The sequence below is a fragment of the Balaenoptera physalus genome (assembly GCF_965194825.1).
Source record: "Balaenoptera physalus genome assembly, chromosome: 13".
NCBI classification, from domain to species: domain Eukaryota; kingdom Metazoa; phylum Chordata; class Mammalia; order Artiodactyla; family Balaenopteridae; genus Balaenoptera; species Balaenoptera physalus.
The window spans coordinates 57,202,110-57,225,488 of NC_138892.1; the positions used below are offsets into that span (position 1 = coordinate 57,202,110).

General features: G+C 36.3%; 1 long non-coding RNA gene across 10 annotated transcripts in view; it reads left to right on the forward strand.

Moving 5' to 3' along the window:
* LOC309642019 overlaps positions 1–23,379 on the forward strand; it is a 168,856-nt gene that overhangs the window by 129,296 nt on the left and 16,181 nt on the right. The gene's annotated exons all lie outside the window — the stretch shown is intronic.

Below are 23,379 nucleotides of genomic sequence, written 5' to 3' on the forward strand. Positions count from 1 at the left end.
ACTCCTGAGTGAGAACTTCCGTGGTATAATTATTTCCAGTTTGTGGGTCGCCCACCTGGCGTGTATGGGATTTGATTTTATCACAGTTGAGCCCCTCTTACCATCTCACTGTGGCTTCTTTGTCTTTGGTTGTAGGGTATCTTTTTTGGTAGGTTCCAGTGTTTTTTGTTGATGGTTATTCAGCAGTTAGTTGTGATTCTGGTGTTTCCATAAGAGGAGGTGAGCTCAGATCCTTCTACTCTGCCATCTTCTTTTTTTTTTTTTTTTTTAAATCTTTATTGGAGTATAATTGCTTTACAACGGTGTGTTAGTTTCTGCTTTATAACAAAGTGAATCAGTTATACATATACATATGTTCACATATCTCTTTCTGCCATCTTCTTAAAAGATTTTTAAAATATTGTTTTTCTAAGGAATATTTAAAAATTTAATCCTTTTCTTATTTTAGGCCAAACTCATTTTCTCCTCATCCTTCCAGTAGTCACTATGTGTGGCTAAATTAAGCATTATATCTACCGTTAGTAATTAATATTCAACTGAAAAACAGTGCCAAAAAAAAAAAGTTTCAAACTTGAAAACTAAAGTATTTTGGAATATAAATTTTGAGAAGAATATTTCCAACACTTTTCCATTATGTAACATTTCAATAGTATTTAGAATGTGAAATGAGTTTCACAATTTTTAAAAATTTCCACAATACTGTTGTGAAGAAAATAGGTGGTATGCATTGTGAGATTACAATCAGCTACCAGCTGAATATTTTAGACCACATTTTATGCACAATAGTTTCAAATTGGTAATTATTAAAAGATAAAGAAATTAAAGTTGATGTGCTAAGCTCTCAGCTAAGAGAGTATATTGTCAACTTGAGACTAGATTGTTGTGATTGGTATGTAGATGTTTAGGATAAACAATCTTGTCTATGAAAATAGAAAAAACTGGAACCTCAAGCTTTAGCACAGCAAAATTTTCTTTGAGTGTAGCTTTAGGTCTATAATGTTGAAGCAAGCTTACAAAGTATTTCTGAGGGTATACATTATATCTATTTGAACTGGTAATATTATGACGAATTAATAATAGGAAAGGGAAAGACAAGTAGAGGAAGAAGAGCAAGAAGGAGGAAGGAGAAAATAAGGAGAAGAATTACTTTTAGGTTACAGAGCATTTTTAAGATGTTACTACATAAAAATCCTATGAAATGGATATTATTATTTTTGTTTCATAGATAAGGAAACTGAGACCCAATTTTTAAGTGAGTTACCTAACATCATATAAGTGTAATTGGAACCACATGAAATTGGTATTGTAGGATAAATATCATTAGTTTCAATATCTCTTAAGATACTCAAGTGTCTGTGCATGTGTGTGTGTATTCGCTAAATCACTTCAGCATCAATGAATAATCATTTTGCCATATGCTCCCAAAGTGAAATAAAAATAATGTCTACTTCCAACAGCTCATGCTTTATAACCATTTTATAACATTTAGAAAGTTTAACTAGAAACCTTTTCTCTTGGGATGTATTTGAATGATTTATGATAATGTCCTTAGCAAAAAGATGCATCATTATTGTGATTAATCTCATTTGGTGACAGTACCATTGCAAAACTAAATCATCACGCTAGAAAGTAACAAAATCAGTAACTCCATTTAGCATATTTGGTGATGATGCTTGCTCAAGTATTTCAAAATTCATGTTAAATTACCTCCATATGGCATTAAACACTGTTCATTGCCTGCTGAAGACCTCAGTCTAAAATAATCAGTGATTTTTCCATTCCTATTGCATGCATGTGTTTAGACCTGTCAGCTACTTGAGATAAAACTGGTATTTGAAGGGAAACCACTACTATTAGTGCTGTTTTTGGAATCATTCTTTGCCTATGATTTTCAGGTGTGCAATTCTTTTCCTATTTGGAAAACATATTTTTCAGTAAACGTGGTCTCATAATATTCTCCATAACTCCTGACCCTAGATGAGATAGTGTTGCCAAGTTTTGAGTTTCTTATTTCTATTCTTAATCTATTCTATACGAATAAACTTGGTTTTATAGCACCAGTTCATTTACCCTGATTTAAAACTCAAGTTGGAGTTCCATGAAACATTTAATTCTTCTATTTCAAGAAGACCAAAAACTATCTTGTTTCAAATAAACAGACAATTTTAGTGTTCTCATCTTTATCTGTCCTGCCCCATGGATATTATTCCTTCCTCTCCACAGCACAATCCACACATCTTTGTTATCTACTTGTGAAGTATAGCTCTTTGTATACTCACCATCCTCACTGGAAGTAAGTCATTGGAAGTAAGCTCACTGACACTGGGGCCTTGTCTCATGTATCTTCAACATCTCACCACTGGGCTAGACATTTCTACTGAGTAAATAACTGTCAAATGAATAGTAACATTTATAATGGTTCATGGCTAAAGTGTGTATGCTTACTTTGCTATGCACTTTACTTCTATTACCTTAGTTAATCCTTGCAGCAAGTCATGAAATAGATCCTATCATTATCCTCACTTTAGATATGAGGAAACTGAAACAACTGAGAAAGATGAAGTCATACAATGTTTTACACAATCATTGTAGTGGTGAAGCCGGCATTCAATCCCAAGCAGCCTGACTCCAGAGTCAATGCCTTCAAGCACTGTCCCACAGCCCTGTTTTGCTTAAGAAGTCTTTGGCATCAAAGAACTGATGATTCTTAATTTCCAAGACTGTTTTATGACTTTTATCGATTACATTTGATATAGAATTACATTGCCATTTAATATGTTTTAGTCATCATGGGTGATGGTTAATTTTACGTGTCATTTTGACTGTGCCAAAGTATGCCCAGATAGCTGGTAAAACGTTATTCCTGGGTGTGTCTGTAAGGGTGTTTCTGGAAGAGATTAGAATTTGAAATCAGTAGACTGAATAAAGAAGATCCACCCTCACTAATGTGGGCAGGCATTATCCAAACTGTTGAGGGCCTGCATAGATAGACAGGCAAAGGAATTTTCTCTCTCTTCTTGACTTGGGACAGCCATCTTCTCCCGCTGTCCGACTTTGGAGCTCCTGGTTCTCAAACCTTCATACTCAGTGACTTATACCAGCAGCCCTGTGGTTCTCAGGACTTCACAGCCTCGGACTGGGAACCACATCTTCAGCTCCCCCAGTTCTTAGGCCTTTAGACTAGGACTGAATTATACCACAGGCTTTCCTGCTTCTCCAGCTTGCAGATTGCATTTTGTGGGACTTCTTGGCCTCCATAAACTGCATAAGCCGATTCCCATAATAAATCTCCTCTCATACATATCTATATATCCTATTGGTTCTGTTTCTCTGGAGAACTCTGACTAATATATCATGGCTTGTGTGTTTGTTTGCATTTCAGTAAATAAGAACCCTTCATTATCCATGCTTTAGAGATGAGTGGACTGATTAAGATATTCCAAAACTAAAAAAAAAAAAAAGATATTCCCAAGCTGTAGATAATCCAAAATGCTTTTTATATTTGGCATACTGTTTGTTTTTTGCATCAGAATTGACGTTCTAAAAACGTTTTTTAGACTTTAAGTTTTATGTAGATACAGACTGGACCTTTCTCACCAGTGAATCCTCAGCAACTAGCACAGTAGCTAGACCATAAGTGTTCAGAAAATTTTGAGTTTCATTACTAACTATTACTCTTGACATTATATTGTTTTTCTCTAAAAATAAGGCAAAGTGAGTAGTGCAGAAGATACATTGGGATCATAAAAGATTTGTAACAAAAAAGAATCAAGTTGGACTAGTGGGTGATCACCAAAAAAGATGAATCAGTAGTTCTTTTTTCTACCCTTTCTTACCCCAACCAAATTTGAGATGGTCATGTAGTTTCAATGCATGAAAAATACCTATGCTAGATCATAAACAGAGGCTATAAAATTAAAAGTAGAAAATATAATAATTCTCTGCCTTGTAGAGGTTAAATGTGATCTTAGGAGAAGGTGAAAGATTATCATCCAAAATCCTATTTAGCCCTAAGTTTTGAGAAGTGTCTTACTAATTAACTCAGCTCTTCGAAATATGTGTCAATAAATGCTTATCAGATCAACATATACTAACCCCCAAATAGAATGAGAAGAGAAGTATTTTGGAAACGGCACTGTACTTTCTTTTCTCCTGAGGCCCTTTCCCATATTGACAGCTAGCTATAAAGCATCCACTGATCCAAAAGGTAGTTGTCACATCAGAACCAGGGGAAAAACAGGCATTAAATTCATGCTGAGATATAAAATGCAGTGTTTTGGAAGACTGCCTGGTCTAGTTTTTACCAACTCCACAATAGTTTTTAAAATAACAGGAAACCCTCTAGGTTGCAAGAAAAAGGGTAAAAATAAGAGAACTATGGAGTTAGACATTGCCAGTGGGCTCTGAGTTGACTTAGGTTTAGCTCCCTAATTCAAAGTAGTGATCGTGGAAACCTCAGAGGAATTAGAGATCGAAGAGTGGAGACCACATGCATATTTCTGAACCGATTACCAGTTTAGCATCTCAGGGCACGTAAGAGTTTAGCAGATGGAAAGAGGGAAGTACATCTTATTAGGAGGAAAACAGTATACATAAAAGCAGGGAGATCTTTATATTCACCTTTTCTCTATCACCATGAGGTACCCATATCCTCATGAATTGCTTCATGATAATCAATCAAGACTTGCCTCCTCAGACCATATATAACAGACAAAAGCTGCAAGTTTTGCCACAATATCAGAGTATAGTTTGCTTATCCTTCTACCCTTTTTAGAGTCTTCCTAAAACAGCATATCAATTATCAAATTAGTTGAAACATGATTTGATCAGGTTAATAGATGGAACATTGATTCAAAACACAGTCTCATTAATTTCACTGCCATGGAGTTAAACCAGCCTGATCCTACTTTCATCTCTGAAGGACAGTATTTAATCAGTTTAACTGGAAAATGTTGTATAGTTGGAAAATATTTTCCAAATTGCAAAAAAATGCAATAATCTTTCTCCTTGTGATAAAGATGTTAATAAAGATTGAGGAAGAAATCCCAGTTGAGATATATAAAAATGAACTTCCAAGGAACTTTCAGGAAGACTAAAAATAAAGTTAATTTTGGAATAAATAAAAAAATTAGGATGAAATATTTTCTGAGTAAATAAAATCATACAGATTTATAAAAGAAGACATGCTACAGGGTAAATTTATACAATGTGAAAATGTCATTCTTTTTGTATTCAAACAGAAAGTCACAAAAATTATAATCATCCTCATCAGTTCACTCAGTCCCACGTAATTAATTTTTTTTTTCATTTTGATCTTTTGTTAGCACTTTTATGAGTTCATCAGTTTTCCATTAGAGTTCTGAAAATGCTTATTGATTAAGTTCAGCAGTATAGTCAGTTACCAGAAACCTGTAATTGTCAGAGTCTTTTTCATGAATTCCTTGAAGAAGGAACTCTTTTTTTTTTTTTAAACATCTTTATTGAAGTATAATTGCTTTACAATGGTGTGTTATTTTCTGCTTTATAACAAAGTGAATCAGTTATACATATACATATGTTCCCATATCTCTTCCCTCTTGCATCTCCCTCCCTCCCACCCTCCCCATCCCACCCCTCTAGGTGGTCACAAAGCACCGAGCTGATCTCCCTGTGCTATGCGGCTGCTTCCCACTAGCTATCTATTTTACATTTGGTAGTGTGTATATGTCCATGCCACTCTCTCATCCTGTCACATCTCACCCCTCCCCCTCCCCATATCCTCAAGTCCATTCTCTAGTAGGTCTGTGTCTTTATTCCCGTCTTGCCACTAGGTTCTTCATGGCCTTTTATTTTTTTCCTTAGATTCCATATATATGTGTTAGCATACTGTATTTGTTTTTCTCTTTCTGACTTACTTCACTCTGTATGACAGATTCTAACTCCATCTACCTCATTACAAATACCTCCATTTCATTTCTTTTTATGGCTGAGTAATATTCCATTGTATATATGTGCCACATCTTCTTTTTTTTTTTTTTTATTTTTTTTATTTTTTATTTTTTTTTAACATCTTTATTGAAGTATAATTGCCTTACAATGGTGTGTTAGCTTCTGCTTTATAACAAAGTGAATCAGTTATACATATACAATATGTTCCCATTTCTCTTCCCTCTTGCATCTCCCTCCCTCCCACCCTCCCCATCCCATCCCTCTAGATGGTCACAAAGCACCGAGCTGATCTCCCTGTGCTATGCGGCTGCTTCCCACTAGTTATCTATTTTACATTTGGTAGTGTATATATGTCCATGACACTCTCTTACCCTGTCACATCTCACCCCACCCCCTCCCCATATCCTCAAGTCCATTCTCTAGTAGGTCTGTGTCTTTATTCCCGTCTTGCCACTAGGTTCTTCATGGCCTTTTTTTTTTTTTTTTTTCCCCTTAGATTCCGTATATATGTGTTAGCATACTGTATTTGTTTTTCTCTTTCTGACTTACTTCACTCTGTATGACAGACTCTAACTCCATCCACCTCATTACAAATACCTCCATTTCATTTCTTTTTATGGCTGAGTAATATTCCATTGTATATATGTGCCACATCTTCTTTATCCATTCATCCGATGATGGACACTTAGGTTGCTTCCATGTCCTGGCTATTGTAAATAGAGCTGCAATGAACATTTTGGTACATGACTCTTTTTGAACTATGGTTTTCTCAGGGTATATGCCCAGTATTGGGATTGCTGGGTCATATGGTAGTTCTATTTGTAGTTTTTTAAGGAACCTCCATACTGTTCTCCATAGTGGCTGTATCAATTTACATTCCCACCAACAGTGCAAGAGTGTTCCCTTTCCTCCACACCCTCTCCGGCATTTATTGTTTGTAGATTTTTTGATGATGGCCATTCTGACCAGAGTGAGATGATATCTCATTGTAGTTTTGATTTGCATTTCTCTAATGATTAATGATGTTGAGCATTCTTTCATGTGTCTGTTGGCAATCTGTATATCTTCTTTGGAGAAATGTCTATTTAGGTCTTCTGCCCATTTTTGGATTGGGTTGTTCGTTTTTTTGTTATTGAGCTGCATGAGCTGCTTGTAAATCTTGGAGATTAATCCTTTGTCAGTTGCTTCATTTGCAAATATTTTCTCCCATTCTGAGGGTTGTCTTTTGGTCTTGTTTATGGTTTCCTTTGCTGTGCAAAAGCTTTTAAGTTTCATTAGGTCCCATTTTTTTATTTGTGTTTTTATTTCCATTTCTCTAGGAGCTGGGTCAAAAAGAATCTTGCTGTGATTTATGTCATAGAGTGTTCTGCCTGTTTTCCTCTAAGAGTTTGATAGTGTCTGGCCTTACACTTAGGTCTTTAATCCATTTTGAGTTTATTTTTGTGTATGGTGTCAGGGAGTGTTCTAATTTCATACTTTTACATGTACCTGTCCAATTTTCCCAGCACCACTTATTGAAGAGGCTGTCTTTTCTCCACTGTATATGCTTGCCTCCTTTATCAAAGATAAGGTCACCATATGTGCGTGGGTTTATCTCTGGGCTTTCTATCCTGTTCCATTGATCTATATTTCTGTTTTTGTGCCAGTACCAAACTGTCTTGATTACTGTAGCTTTGTAATATAGTCTGAAGTCAGGGAGCCTGATTCCTCCAGCTCCATTTTTCGTTCTCAAGATTGCTTTGGCTATTCGGGGTCTTTTGTGTTTCCATACAAATTGTGAAATTTTTTGTTCTAGTTCTGTGAAAAATGCCAGTGGTAGTTTGATAGGAATTGCATTGAATCTGTAGATTGCTTTGGGTAGTAGAGTCATTTTCACAATGTTGATTCTTCCAATCCAAGAACATGGTATATCTCTCCATCTATTTGTATCATCTTTAATTTCTTTCATCAGTGTCTTATAATTTTCTGCATACAGGTCTTTTGTCTCCTTAGGTAGGTTTATTCCTAGATATTTTATTCTTTTTGTTGCAATGGTAAACGGGAGTGTTTTCTTAATTTCACTTTCAGATTTTCCGTCATTAGTGTATAGGAATGCAAGAGATTTCTGTGCATTAATTTTGTATCCTGCTACTTTACCAAATTCATTGATTAGCTCTAGTAGTTTTCTGGTAGCATCTTTAGGATTCTCTATGTATAGTATCATGTCATCTGCAAACAGTGACAGCTTTACTTCTTCTTTTCCGATTTGGATTCCTTTTATTTCTTTTTCTTCTCTGATTGCTGTGGCTAACACTTCCAAAACAATGTTGAATAAGAGTGGTGAGAGTGGGCAACCTTGTCTTGTTCCTGATCTTAGTGGAAATGGTTTCAGTTTTTCACCATTGAGAATGATGTTGGCTGTGGGTTTGTCATATATGGCCTTTATTATGTTGAGGTAAGTTCGCTCTATGCCAACTTTCTAGAGGGTTTTTTTCATAAATGGGTGTTGAATTTTGTTGAAAGCTTTTTCTGCATTTATTGAGATGATCATATGGTTTTTCTCCTTCAGTTTGTTAATATGGTGTATCACCTTGATTGATTTGCGTATATTGAAGAATCCTTGCATTCCTGGGATAAACCCCACTTGATCATGGTGTATGATCCTTTTAATGAGCTGTTGGATTCTGTTTGCTAGTATTTTGTTGAGGATTTTTGCATCTGTGTTCATCAGTGATATTGGCCTGTAGTTTTCTTTCTTTGTGACATCATTGTCTGGTTTTGGTATCAGGGTGATGGTGGCCTCGTAGAATGAGTTTGGGAGTGTTCCTCCCTCTGCAATATTTTGGAAGAGTTTGAGAAGGATAGGTGTTAGCTCTTCTCTAAATGTTTGATAGAATTCGCCTGTGAAGCCATCTGGTCCTGGGCTTTTGTTTGTTGGAAGATTTTTAATCACAGTTGCAATTTCAGTGCTTGTGATTGGTCTGTTCATATTTTCTGTTTCTTCCTGGTTCAGTCTTGGAAGGTTATACCTTTCTAAGAATTTGTCCATTTCTTCCAGGTTGTCCATTTTATTGGCATAGAGTTGCTTGTAGTAATCTCTCATGATCCTTTGTATTTCTGCATTGTCAGTGGTTACTTCTCCTTTTTCATTTCTAATTCTATTGATTTGAGTCTTCTCCCTTTTTCTCTTGATGAGTCTGGCTAATGGTTTATCAATTTTGTTTATCTTCTCAAAGAACCAGCTTTTAGTTTTATTCATCTTCGTTATTGTCTCCTTCATTTCTTTTTCATTTATTTCTGATCTGATCTTTATGATTTCTTTCCTTCTGCTAGCTTTGGGGTTTTTCTGTTCTTCTTTCTCTAATTGCTTCAGGTGCAAGGTTAGGTTGTTTATTCGAGATGTTTCCTGTTTCTTTAGGTAGGCTTGTATTGCTATAAACTTCCCTCTTAGCACTGCTTTTGCTGCGTCCCATAAGTTTTGGGTCGTCGTGTCTCCATTGTCATTTGTTTCTAGGTATTTTTTGATTTCCCCTTTGATTTCTTCAGTGATCACTTCGTTATTAAGTAGTGTATTGTGTAGCCTCCATGTGTTTGTATTTTTTACAGATCTTTTCCTGTAATTGATAGCTAGTCTCATAGCGTTGTGGTCGGAAAAGATACTTGATACGATTTCAATTTTCTTAAATTTACCAAGGCTTGATGTGTTACCCAAGATATGATCTATCCTGGAGAATGTTCCATGAGCACTTGAGAAAAATGTGTATTCTGTTGTTTTGGGGTGGAATGTCCTATAAATATCAATTAAGTCCATCTTGTTTAATGTATCATTTAAAGCTTGTGTTTCCTTATTTATTTTCATTTTGGATGATCTGTCCATTGGTGAAAGTGGGGTGTTAAAGTCCCCTACTATGATTGTGTTGCTGTCGATTTCCCCTTTTATGGCTGTTAGTATTTGCCTTATGTATTGAGGTGCTCCTATGTTGGGTGCATAAATATTTACAATTGTTATACCTTCCTCTTGGATCGATCCCTTGATCATTATATAGTGTCCTTCTTTGTCTCTTGTAATAGTCTTTATTTTAAAGTCTATTTTGTCTGATATGAGAATTGCTACTCCAGGTTTCTTTTGATGTCCATTTGCATGGAATATCTTTTTCCATCCCCTCACTTTCAGTCTGTATGTGTCTCTAGGTCTGAAATGGGTCTCTTGTAGACAGCATATATATGGGTCTTGTTTTTGTATCCATTCAGCCAGTCTATGTCTTTTGGTGGGAGCATTTAATCCATTTACATTTAAGGTAATTATCGATATGTATGTTCCTATTCCCATTTTCTTAAATGTTTCGGGTTTGTTATTGTAGGTGTTTTCCTTCTCTTGTGTTTCTTGCCTAGAGAAGTTCCTTTAGCATTTGTTGTAAAGCTGGTTTGGTGGTGCTGAACTCTCTCAGCTTTTGCTTGTCTGTAAAGGTTTTAATTTCTCCATCGAATCTGAATGAGATCCTTGCTGGGTAGAGTAATCTTGGTTGTAGGATTTTCTCCTTCATCACTTTAAGTATATCTTGCCACTCCCTTCTGGCTTGCAGAGTTTCTGCTGAAAGATCAGATGTTAACCTTATGGGGATTCCCTTGTGTGTTATTTGCTGTTTTTCCCTTGCTGCCTTTAATATGTTTTCCTTATATTTAATTTTTGACAGTTTGATTAATATGTGTCTTGGCGTGTTTCTCCTTGGGTTTATCCTGTATGGGACTCTCTGTGCTTCCAGGACTTGATTAACTATTTCCTTTCCCATATTAGGGAAGTTTTCAACTATAATCTCTTCAAATATTTTCTCAGTCCCTTTCTTTTTCTCTTCTTCTTCTGGGACCCCTATAATTCGAATGTTGGTGCGTTTAATGTTGTCCCAGAGGTCTCTGAGACTGTCCTCAGTTCTTTTCATTCTTTTTTCTTTATTCTGCTCTGCAGTAGTTATTTCCACCATTTTATCTTCCAGGTCACTTATCCGTTCTTCTGCCTCAGTTATTCTGCTATTGATCCCATCTAGAGTATTTTTAATTTCATTTATTGTGTTTTTCATCATTGCTTGGTTCCTCTTTAGTTCTTCTACGTCCTTGTTAAATGTTTCTTGCATTTTGTCTATTCTATTTCCAAGATTTTGGATCATCCTTACTATCATTATTCTGAATTCTTTTTCAGGTAGATTACCTATTTCCTCTTCATTTGTTAGGTCTGGTATGTTTTGACCCTGCTCCTTCATCTGTGTGTTTTTCTGTCATCTCATTTTGCTTATCTTACTGTGTTTGGGGTCTCCTTTTCACAGGCTGCAGGTTCCTAGTTCTCGTTGTTTTTGGTATCTGTCCCCAGTGGCTAAGGTTGGTTCAGTGGGTTGTGTAGGCTTCCTGGTGGAGGGAACTAGTACCTGTGTTCTGGTGGATGAGGCTGGATCTTGTCTTTCTGGTGGGCACGTCCACGTCTGGTGGTGTATTTTGGGGTGTGTGTGGCCTTATTATGATTTTAGGCAGCCTCTCTGCTAATGGATGGGGCTGTGTTCCTGTCTTGCTAGTTGTTTGGCATAGGGTGTCCAGCACTGTAGCTTGCTGGTCGTTGAGTGAAGCTGGGTCTTGATGTTGAGATGGAGATCTCTGAGAGATTTTTGCCGTTTGGTATTACGTGGAGCTGGGAGGTCTCTTGTGGACCAGTGTCCTGAAGTTGGCTCTCCCACCTCAGAGGCACAGCCCTGATGCCCGGCTGGAGCACCAAGAGCCTTTCATCCACACAGCTCCAAGTCTGATGAGAGAACAGAGAAATACCGGCTCGTGTGCAGAATCATCCCACAGATCACAGTAATGACACTTTCAGCTTGATCATGGTGATGCTTTCATGAGTGTTGGCATATGTCCAAATTCATCAAATTGTATACAGGCAGACCTCAAAGATACTGCTGGTTTGGTTCCAGGCCACTTTTTTTCTTTTCTTCTCTTTTGCACTTAGTCTAGTTTCACTGGCTCATAGGGTGCGGTGGGCAGAGGCCTCAAACCCAGCACCTTCACACCAGAGTTTCTAGCGCAAAGCGGCTGCACAACTTCCCAACTCAAGATAGAGGCAGCGACGGCAGGCTGTGTGCAGAGATGCTGCACCCGGACGGGATCTGGAGCTGTCGGAACTCTTTTATAGGAACATATTTGCAAAAGCATCAGAGTACACCCAGAACTGTCTGTAAATGACAAAAGACTTAAAAATGACCACGGTTAAAGATTTCATGAAAGTTCATAATAATGCAGTTGACAAGGAAATTTAGTTATTTCTGAGATACACATTTTAAAGTAATAACTAGAATTATGACTTATAACATTATACCAGAACATATAAGATTTTTAGAAATTTCATGTAATGTCTGAAACATTTATATTAACATATTTCCATACAAATAACCCAAAGAAAGTTTAGTATTAGTTGTTTTGTTTGTTTGTTTTTTTATACTGCAGGTTCTTATTAGTCATCAATTTTATACACATCAGTGTATACATGTCAATCCCAATCGCCCAATTCAGCACACCACCATCCCCACCCCACTGCGGTTTTCCCCCCTTGGTGTCCACACGTCTGTTCTCTACATCTGTGTCTCAACTTCTGCCCTGCAGACTGGCTCATCCATACCACTTTTCTAGGTTCTACATACATGTGTTAATATACGATATTTGTTTTTCTCTTTCTGACTTACTTCACTCTGTATGACAATCTCTAGATCTGTCCACGTCTTAAAAAAAGACTCAGTTTCGTTCCTTTTTATGGCTGAATAATATTCCCTTGTATATATGTACCACATCTTCTTTATCCATTCGTCTGTTGATGGGCATTTAGGTTGCTTCCATGACCTGGCTATTGTAAATAGTGCTGCAATGAACATTGGGGTGCATGTGTCTTTTTGAATTATGGTTTTCTCTGGCTATATGCCCAGTAGTGGGATTCCTGGATCATATGGTAATTCTACTTTTAGTTTTTTAAGGAACCTCCATACTGTTCTCCATAGTGGCTGTATCAATTTACATTCCCACCAACAGTGTAAGAAGGTTCCCTTTTCTCCACACCCTCTCCAGCATTTGTTGTTTGTAGATTTTCTGATGATGCCCATTCTAACAGGTGTGAGGAGATAGCTCATTGTAGTTTTGATTTGCATTTCTCTAATAATTAGTGATGTTGAGCAGCTTTTCATGTGCTTCTTGGCCATCTGTATGTCTTCTTTGGAGAAATGTATATTTAGGTCTTCTGCCCATTTTTGGATTGGGGTGTTTGTTTCTTTAATATTGAGCTGAATGAGCTGTTTATATATTTTGGAGATTAATCCTTTGTCCGTTGATTCGTTTGCAAATATTTTTTCCCATTCTGAGGGTTGTCTTTTCGTCTTGTTTATGGTTTCCTTTGCTGTGCAAAAGCTTTGAAGTTTCATTAGGACCCGTTTGTTTATTTTTGTTTTTATTTCCATTACTCTAGTAGGTGGATCAAAAAAGATCTTGCTGTGATTGATGTCAAAGAGTGTTCTTCCTATGTTTTCCTCTAAGAGTTTTATAGTGTCCAGTCTTACATTTAGGTCTCAAATCCATTTTGAGTTTATTTTTGTGTATGGTGTTAGGGAGTGTTCTAATTTCATTCTTTTACATGTAGCTGTCCAGTTTTCCCAGCACCACTTATTGAAGAGACTGTTTTTTCTGCATTCTATATCTTTGCCTCCTTTGTCATAGATTAGTTGACCATAGGTGCGTGGGTTTATCTCTGGGCTTTCTATCTTGTTCCATTGATCTATGCTTCTGTTTTTGTGCCAGTACCATATTGTCTTGATTACTGTAGCTTTGTAGTGTAGTCTGAAGTCGGAGTCTGATTCCTCCAGCTCCGTTTTTTTCTCTCAAGACTGCTTTGGCTATTTGGGGTCTTTTGTTTCTGTATACAAATTTTAAAATGATTTGTTCTAGTTACGTAAAAAATGCCATTGGTAATTTGATAGGGATTGCATTGAATCTGTAGATTGCTTTGGGTAGTATAGTCATTTTCACAATATTGATTCTTTCAATCCAAGAACATGGTATATCTCTCCATCTGTTGGTATCATCTTTAATTTCTTTCATCAGTGTCTTATAGTTTTCTGCATACAGGTCTTTTGTCTCCCTAGGTAGGTTTATTCCTAGGTATTTTATTCTTTTTGTTGCAATGGTAGATGGGAGGGTTTCCACAACTTCTCTTTCAGATTTTTCATCATTAGTATATAGGAATGCAAGAGATTTCTGTGCATTAATTTTGTATCCTGCAACTTTACCAAATTCATTGATTAGCTCTAGTAGTTTTCTGGTGGCATTTTTAGGATTCTCTATGTATAGTGTCATGTCATCTGCAAACAGTGACAGTTTTACTTCTTCTTTTGCAATTTGTATTCCTTTCATTTCTTTTTCTTCTCTGATTGCCGTGGCTAGGACTTCCAAAACTATGTTGAATAATAGTGGTGAGAGTGGACATCCTTGCCTTGTTCCTGATCTTAGAGGAAATGCTTTCAGTTTTTCACCATTGAGAATGATGTTTGCTGTGGGTTTGTTGTGTATGGCCTTTATTATGTTGAGGTAGGTTCCCTGTATGCCCACTTTCTGGAGAGTTTTTATCATAAATGGGTGTTGAATTTTGTCAAAAGCTTTTTCTGCATCTATTGAGATGATCATATGGTTTTTTATTCTTCAATTTGTCAATATGGTGTATCACATTGATTGATTTGCATATATTGAAGAATCCTTGCATCCCTGGGATAAATCCCACTTGATCATGGTATATGACCCTTTTAATGTGTTGTTGGATTCTGTTTGCTAGTATTTTGTTGAGGATTTTTGCATCTATATTCATCAGTGATATTGGTCTGTAATTTTCTTTTTTTGTATTATCTTTGTCTGGTTTTGGTGTCAGGGTGATGGTGGGCTCATAGAATGAGTTTGGGAGTGTTCCTTTCTCTGTAATTTTTTGGAAGAGTTTGAGAAGGATGGATGTTAGCTCTTCTCTAAATGTTTGATAGAATTCACATGTGAAGCCATCTTGTCCTGGACTTTTGTTTGTTGGAAAATTTTTAATCACAGTTTCAATTTCATTACTTGTGATTGGTCTGTTCATATTTTCTGTTTCTTCCTGGTTCAGTCTTGGAAGGTTATACCTTTCTAAGAATTTGTCCATTTCCTCAGGTTATCCATTTTATTGGCATAGAGTTGCTTGTAATAGTCTCTTAGGATGCTTTGTATTTCTGCGGTGTCTGTTGTAATTTCTCCTCTTTCATTTCTAACTTTATTGATTTGAGTCCTCTCCCTCTTTTTCTTGTTGAGTCTGGCTAATGGTTTATCAATTTTGTTTATCTTCTCAAAGAACCTGCTTTTAGTTTTATTGATCTTTGCTATTGTTTTCTTTCTTTCTATTTCATTTATTTCTGCTCTGATCTTTATGATTTCTTTCCTTCTGCTAACTTTGGGTTTTGTTTGTTCTTCTTTCTCTAGTTCCTTTAGGTGTAAGGTTAGATTGTTTACTTGAGATTTTTCTTGTTTCTTGAGGTAGGCTTGTATAGCTATAAACTTCCCTCTTAGAACTGCTTTTGCTGCATCCCATAGGTTTTGGATCATCATGTTTTCATTGTCATTTGTCTCTAGGTATTTTTTGATTTCCTCATTGATTTCTTAAGTGATCTCTTGGTTATTTAGTAACGTATTGTTTAACCTCCATGTGTTTGTGTTTTTTTCCCTGTAATTCATTTCTAATCTCATAGCGTTGTGGTCAGAAAAGATGCTTGATATGATTTCAATATTCTTAAATTTACTGAGGCTTGATTTGTGACCCAAGATGTGATGTATCCTGGAGAATGTTCTGTGTGCACTTGAGAAGAAAGTGCAATCTGCTGTTTTTGGATGGAATGTCCTATAAATATCAATTAAATCTATCTGTTCTATTGTGTCATTTAAAGCTTCTGTTTCTTTCTTTATTTTCATTTTGGATGATCTGTCCATTGGTGTGAGTGAGGTGCTAACACCCATCCTTCTCAAACTCTTCCAAAAAATTACAGAGAAAGGAACACTCCCAAACTCATTGGTGTGAGTGAGGTGTTATTATTGTGTTACTGTCGGTTTCCTCTTTTATAGCTGTTAGCAGTTGCCTTATGTATTGAGGTCCTCCTATGTTGGGTGCATATATATTTATAATTGTTATATCTTCTTCTTGGATTGATCCCTTGATCATTATGTAGTGTCCTTCCTTGTCTCTTGTAACATTTTTTATTTTAAAGTCTATTTTATCTGATATGAGTATAGCTACTCCAGCTTTCTTTTGATTTCCATTTGTATGGTATATCTTTTTCCATCCCCTCACTTTCAGTCTGTATGTGTCCCTAGGTCTGAAGTGGGTCTCTTGTAGACAGCATATATATGGGTCTTGTTTTTGTATCCATTCAGCAAGCCTGTGTCTTTTGGTTGGAGCATTTAATCCATTCACGTTTAAGGTAATTATCGATATGTATGTTCCTATGACCATTTTCTTAATTGTTTTGGGTTTGTTTTTGTAGGTCCTTTTCTTCTCTTGTGTTTCCCACTTAGAGAAGTTCCTTTAGCATTTGCTGTAGAGCTGGCTTGGTGGTCCTGAATTCTCTTAGCTTTTGCTTGTCTGTAAAGCTTTCGATTTCTCCATCGAATCTGAATGAGACCGTTGCTGGCCAGAGTAATCTTGGTTGTAGGTTCTTCCCTTTCATCACTTTAAGTATATCATGCCACTCCCTTCTGGCTTGTAGAGTTTCTGCTGAGAAATCAACTGTTAACCTTATGGGAGTTCCCTTGTATGTTATTTGTCATTTTTCCCTTGCTGCTTTCAATAATTTTTCTTTGTCTTTAATTTTTGCCAATTTGATTACTATGTGTCTTGGCGTGTTTCTCCTTGGGTTTATCCTCTATGGGACTCGCTGCACTTCCTGGACTTGGGTGGCTATTTCCTTTCCCATGTTAGGGAAGTTTTTGACTATAATCTCTTCAAATATTTTCTCGGGTCCTTTCTCTCTCTCTTCTCCTTCTGGGACCCCTATAATGCGAATGTTGTTGCGTTTAATGTTGTCCCAGAGGTCTCTTAGGCTGTCTTCATTTCTTTTCATTCTTTTTTCTTTATTCTGTTCCGCAGCAGTGAATTCCACCCTTTTGTCTTCCAGGTCACTTATCCGTTCTTTTGCCTCAGTTATTCTGCTATTGATTCTTTCTAGTGTATTTTTCATTTCAGTTATTTTATTGTTCATCTCTGTTTGTTTTTAATTCTTCTAGATCTTGTTTAGCATTTCTTGCATCTTCTCGATCTTTGCCTCCATTGTTTTTCTGAGGTCCTGGATCATCTTCACTATCATTATTCTGAATTCTTTTTCTGGAAGGTTGCCTATCTCTACTTCATTTAGTTGTTTTTCTGGGGTTTTATCTTGTTCCTTCATCTGGTATATAGCCCTCTGACTTTTCATCTTGCCTATCTTTCTGTGAATGTGGTTTTTGTTCCACAGGCTACAGGATTGTATTTCTTCTTGCTGCTGCTGTCTGCCCTCTGGTAGATGAGTCTATCTACGAGGCTTGATGGGAGGGACTGGTGGTGGGTAGAGCTGACTGTTGCTCTGGTGGGCAGAGCTCAGTAAAACTTTAATCCACTTGACTGTTGATGGGTGGGGCTGGGTTCCCTCCCTGTTGGTTGTTTGGCCTGAGGCAACCCAACACTGGAGCCTACCTGGGCTCTTTGTTGGTGGTAATGACAAACTCTGGGAGGGCTCACACCAAGTAGTACTTCCCAGAACTGCTGCTGCCAATGTCCTTGTCCCCATGGTGAGCCACAGCCACCCACCGCCTCTGCAGGAGACCCTCCAACACTAGCAGGTAGGTCTGGTTCAGTCTCCCTTGGGTCACTGCTCCTTCCCCTGAGTCCCGATGCGCACACTACTTTGTGTGTGCCCTCCAAGTGTGGAGTCTCTGTTTCCCTCAGTCCTGTCGAAGTCCTGCAATCAATTCCCACTAGTCTTCAAAGTCTGATTCTCTAGGAATTCCTCCTCCTGTTGCCGGACCCCCATGTTGGGAAGCCTGACGTGGGGCTCAGAACCTTCACTCCAGTGGGTGGACTTCTGTGGTATAAGTGTTCTCCAGTCTGTGAGTCACCCACCCAGCAGTTATGGGATTTGATTTAACTGGGATTGCGCCCCTCCTACTATCTCATTGTGGCTTCTCCTTTGTCTTTGGATGTGGGGTATCTTTTTTGGTGCGTTCCAGTGTCTTCCTGTCAATGATTGTCCAGCAGCTAGTTGTGATTCTGGTGTTCTTGCAAGAGGGAGTGATAGCACATCCTTCTACTCTGCCATCTTGGTTCCTGAAAATGTCATTTTATATTGCATGAAAATTCTTTCCTTTCACCTGAAGTTGTTTCCTAAATGCCCAAGTACTCTACTACCAGCTGGATTTTTAAAGAGGGTCCACTATTTTCTTGTTGAAGAGGCAGGTTGTTCTTTTGACGAGTATATATCTTAAGGCCATTTTGTCAACACTTTATTTGATGGACTGTTCATCAAATAAAGGAAAACTAGAAAACTGGGGACTGGATTTAGTTTAAAAAATACTAGGACATCCTTATTTCAAATGACAGTCGAGTAATGGAAAATGATAAATTGAAAGCTGTTAGCATTAGTTCCATCTTCATTCAGTATCACTATGACCTTCTACAGCCTGTTTAAAGTTCACATTTATTTAACTGGAAAAATGAATAAGTCTAGTATCAGGAGCAAGGTGCAAGGCATATAGCTTTTCTTCCAACATGCTGTGTGATCTAGGACACATTCCTTAATTTTTCTAAGCCTCAGTAACCTCATCTGTAAAATGGGAGTAATTAGAAGTACTAACTTCATAAACTTGTTTTGAAGACTAAATGAAATGATGCCTTTTGAGCATTTAACAGAAATCTTGTCACATCTTAATCACTTCATAGCTGTTACACACTATTACTGTAATAATACTGTACTTTTCTTTATGAATAACTTATTCTCCAAATTGTAAGATATTTGGGATATATTTTACATTTAAACTATATATGTTTTTATTTTTCAAATTTACGTGTTGTAAAGAAAATTGCCTTATTTCATAAATTATTTCCTGTAATGTGCAGTTGTAAAAGATAAATATTGATGTTAAACATGCTAGTAAGTTTGCTAAGTGAATAGGACACAATGATGACAAGAAAGAACAAAATGGATTGAAAATGAGTATTATTTAATGCAAATTGAAAGAAGGGCTATATTAGCGCATATTCTGTTTTGGCCATGTCAGCCATAAAATATTTTAAAGAGAGAAGAGCAGCCAAGCCCATGTGAGAAGGAGGAAGTTGAATGACAGAGAACAAAGAAAATGTTTAGTTACTAATTCCAGGATGGAGATGAGGTCAAGATGGTAGTTAGAAGTCCAGGAAACAAAATATTGGTTGACTTTGAATAATCAAGTTTTGAGCTGAAAATATTAGGCATATGGGACAATATTCCAAAGAACCCAACAACAACACCAAAAATTCTTTAAAATTTTCATGTTTCTGACAATGTCTCTGAAAGAATGAAAAGTCTAGGTGCTATTAAAATTAGAAGTAAAGATGAAACTTGAAGATAAAACAGTAAAGACTTGCAAATTAGTAAAATCAGTGAATAACTCTTTAATTGATTCATTCATGTACGGATGAATGCACTTATTTTATTTACCATGGCCTTATGAATGAAATGCAAATGTTAGAATTGAAAGGAAACACTAATCTAATTCAACATGTAATGCTTGAGTCCTGTTCTAAAAGAGGCACATTAAATAAAGATAAGCTGAACTTAGAAATGTATTGAAATTGAAATTGAAATCGGTGACTTAAAAATGTGTGGATTCTCCAAATACAAACAAAATATCCCTATCTTGTCCAGTAGGTGGCAGTCACCCATATGAAAACCTGAGTCTTCCAAGGGGATCTCAGTAGTCCCAGTCTGTGCTTAGCAAACTTCTTCATAAGTCTTACTATTCAATGATGTTAAAGATGCCTATACTGTGCTTTCCTCTTTTGTTTCTCTGTACTTCAGCACTGTAAAATTCAGGCAAGATTGTGGTGAGAGAAGATAACCTTGCATACTTTCCTCTATTCACAGGCCACTTAGTGGCCATTCATTAAAAAATATTGTACTGGTCATTTTCCAAATGCAAGACAGGTAATTTGGTGCTAGGGATAGAAATATGGACTAACAAAGTCATAACACCCAAGGAATTGGAAGGAGGTTTTAGTCTAACTCAACATCCAAAGATTGAATCCTGTTTTAAGAGAGATGTTAAATAAAGGCAAGCTACCACAAATATTTTGTTGGAGCAAAAATAAGTCAATAATTTCAATAACTGTAATAAGTCATATGATTGAAATATGAACAAAGGGTTATGCTAGGACAAAACAAGGAAAGACTATAAATTAGCCTCAGAGGGTTAGGGAAGGCTTCCCACAAGAGATAATATTTGCGTTAAATCTGGATTGCTGAACATTGAGTTCAGGCATGAACTGGTTGAAGGAAAAGAGAATAATCTACTAAGAAGCAGGTAAAGTAATTACAAAGACATAGTACCAGTGAAGAACTTGATGTTGTCCATTACAGTCTTACAGAGATCCACCCAGCTAGGAGCTCTCTACCAGGTGACTGGAAATATGTCTGGACTTCAGGAGGGATTAAAGCTTAGGTTCTGGGAAAGCCCAGGCTATAGTAGAGTGATAAGGAGTTCAGCAAATGCTGAGGATGAAACCCTTGTAAACACTAGTTTTTAAGAGGTATAATCCTTACTAATCAAAAAAAAAAAGAAGCATTTGAAGAGTTAGAAGAATTATAAGACTGATGTGTTTCTGTAGGCAAGGGAGAAAAAAATTTCAAGAAGGAAGTGGTAGCTAAAGGAGACAAGATTGGCAGAACGGTCACAAGAGTAAAACAAAAACATGTCCATTTTGTTTTGAAAACCACAAAATAACAAAAATCATTTGAATGGATAATGGAAATCCGAACCATATTATAGTTGGTTGAGAAAAAAAAATCAAAAAGTGAAGATGCAAGCATGAATAATTCTTGTAAGAAGTGACAAAGACTCTCTAAACTCTCGCATGGCTTCCAGCTGCTAAAGTCTTATCCCTAGCATGACCCTATCCCCTTCAAAATGCCTGCCCGGGAAAGCTCAAAGCTGCCAAATGAATGTGTTTTTTGTTACAATCAACACCTGAAGATAGGGCCCCTGTCCCCCAGTCTCTGTGGGAGGGTAGAAGGCTAACTTTTATAAGTCTTAGTGGAGGTTCTATCCACTGCAGTAAGACAATGAAAATAAATAAATCTATAGAGATTGAAAAGGGAGAATTAAAACTATTTTTAAAAGATGACTTGCTTCTACTTAGAAAAAGTGTACTTTTCTTAGAAAAAAATCCAAAACCATAGTATTATAAGGTAATTTGCAATGTTACTAGATACAAGGTCAATATAAAAAATCAAATGTATTTTAGATACTAGACATAAATAATTTGAAAATTCAATTTAAAAACAAATAATATTTACAAGACATCAAAACATCGAATACCTAGAAATGACTTTAACAAAAGATGTGCATGACCTCAACCAAAAAACTACATGTTATTTCTTTGAGAAATCAAAGAAGATCTAAATAAATGGAGAAAGTATTATCTTCATATATTAAGAGACTCAATGGTTTTAAAATCCCAGCTCTCTCCAGCTTGATATATATTCATTGCAATAGTGTGAAATTGAAATGCTGATTCTAAAATTTATATGGAAATCGAAGGACCTAGAATATCCAAGGAAATCTTGAAGAACAGCAATGTTGGAAGATTTCCATTACTAGGTATAACAAATTATTATAAAGCTACAGAAGTAAAGGCAGGGTGGTATTGATTCAAAGATAAACAAATACACTAATAGAACAAGAATAGAGTTTCCAGAACCAGACAAAGTTTACATGTTCACCTGATACACAACTAGGACCCCAAGGTAATTCAGGAGCATAAAGCTTATTTTTCCAATAAATGGTTTTTGGATACCTATTTATTGGGTCAATTAGGTATGTATATTCAAAACTAAATCATGACCTCTGCTTCATAACACGTAATACACATTGCAAAAGGTACAGACTTAGAAGAGAGGGGTAAAACAATAAAGCTTCTAGATACATCTCTATGGTCTGAAGTAGATGAAGATTTATTAAGTGGGACACAAAAGCACTATCCATAAAATAAAAGTTTTGTAAGCTGGACTTCATTTAAAATAAAAACCTTCTGTTTCTAAAAAGACAAAATTACGAACATAATAATGCAGGCTATATACTGAGAGAAGATATTCACAATATGTGTATCTGACACAAACCTAATTTCAAATTATATTTAAAACTATTAGAAGAATGACACTGACAATTCAGATTTTTTTAAATGAGCAGAAAACTTGAACAGGCCCTTCATAAAAAAAGATCCTGATAGCCAAAACGTATATAAAAAGAAACTCAGCATACAAAGTCATCAGGGAAATGCAAATTAAAACCACAATGAGATACCATTATATTTCAACTGAATGGATAAAATGAAGAATTGGTAATACCAAGAGATGACAAGGATGTGGAGCGATGGAACAATTAGAACTTTCATACAGTGCTGGTAGGAGTAAAAATGTCAGAAACACTTTAAATAATTGTTTAGTAGTATGTACCAAAGACACACACACAAAACATATCTATATCGATATCTATATATATCTCTATATATCTTTGAACCTTTGATTCTATTCTGAGTAGATCTACAAAAGAAATGAGTGAATGTATTCACCAAAAGCCTGTATTAGAATGTTCATGACAACATTACTTGAAAGCCTCATTCTAAAACCTCATACTGAAAACAACAGTAGTGTTCATGAATAGTAGGATAGATAAATAAATCGCAAAGTATCCACTCAATGCAGTTATGTAGAGTAATGAAAAAGAATGGGCTATTCCTACACACCCGAACATGATTGATTGATACAGACATAAGCTGAGCAAAAGAAGGCAGGCAGAAGAGTATATAATATTATGTTGAAATTAAATTATGAAATTAGGAAGAAAGCAAAAACAACCTATGGTGATAGAGATCAGAATAGTAGTTTCCTTTGAGGGATTGTATATGCTGTTTGGGCAAGAGAAAGCCTGCTGGAGTGTTGGAAATGTTGTTGATTACATGGATATGTGTACGTGTGTGTGTGTGTTGTGTATATAGAATAGGCATATATGTTTTATATATGTAATGTGTTGAGTACATGGATATATATGTAAAAATATCAAGTTGTATACTTACGATCAAACTGATGCCTTATTTTATGTTATTGTATCTCAATAAAAAGACAAATGAAAAGAAAGTAGAGGAGATGGGGAATAATTAGAACA